Here is a 1,074-nt window from a genome sequence, read left to right on the forward strand (position 1 = left end):
TTGAGTGATAAAATGAATGAGAAAAATAAAAAAATACTAAACTAAACCTTACTTCGAAAATCGTCGTTACTGTACTTTATTGCACCGACCACCATCATCTGGTCAGCACACTTCAGAGTGTCAGTCGAACAGCCAACGAGCTGATTCTTCCTACACCATCATCATCATACGTGAATCATCATGAGACCACCATCTGAAACGTGCTGACTCCCACCACTGCCCACCTCTATCATTCTGTAGACAAAATTTTTCATTAGCGTAGTAGTAAATGAATGTTAGAATCTTAGAAGCAAAAAATTATAAAATGGAAACAATGGCAAATAAATAATATTTTAAAATAATGAAGAAAGTAAAATGTAAAAAAAACTTACCGTCGTCCATTCGACAAAGGCAGAATGTTGAATGCGGTTCGGTTCCTACGTTGTCCTCCAAAACTGGTGCCAGTCCTCCTCGAGATTGTTGTTGAAACACAGCCCCGTGTCGATGGAGAAAGATAGAGAAAGAGTAGATTCTCATCAGAAAGCTTAGCGGTGCCTGCATCTCAAATTGCTTAATAAAAATAATCCTATCTACCTATTCAATTACCTTAGCTAATATATATTAAATTATTAATGGTACGATAGTCGAAAGTCCCCCTTCATTCTCCCTCCTTGCACAGAGGTTCACCGACAGCCAGGGCACCGGATAGTAAACCATTGCCGTGCGGATAGTAGACTATTGCCGTGCGGATAGTAAACCATTTGCCGTCCGGAAGCCGTGCGGGTAGTAGACTATGGCCGTGCCGCATAGTAAATCATTACCGTGCAGATAGTAAACCATTGCCGTCCGGATAGTAAACCATTGCCGGTTCACCACTGGCCACCAAGGCTTACCTCTGACAAGGGACTTCGAAATTCAGAGTCTATCGGCTATCGTACCCTCAACTTACCTATTCACTACAATTAAGCCCTAGCTTACCTAATTTTACAAAACTCAAGAGCCCAATTCATTGGCCTTTCGGCACCCACCCCACCACCTACGTAATGCCTTGGGCTCCAACTTAGTAATAATAATATAAAACTTAAACCCTAAATC

The sequence above is a fragment of the Helobdella robusta genome (assembly GCF_000326865.2).
Source record: "Helobdella robusta unplaced genomic scaffold HELROscaffold_74, whole genome shotgun sequence".
NCBI lineage: Eukaryota > Metazoa > Annelida > Clitellata > Rhynchobdellida > Glossiphoniidae > Helobdella > Helobdella robusta.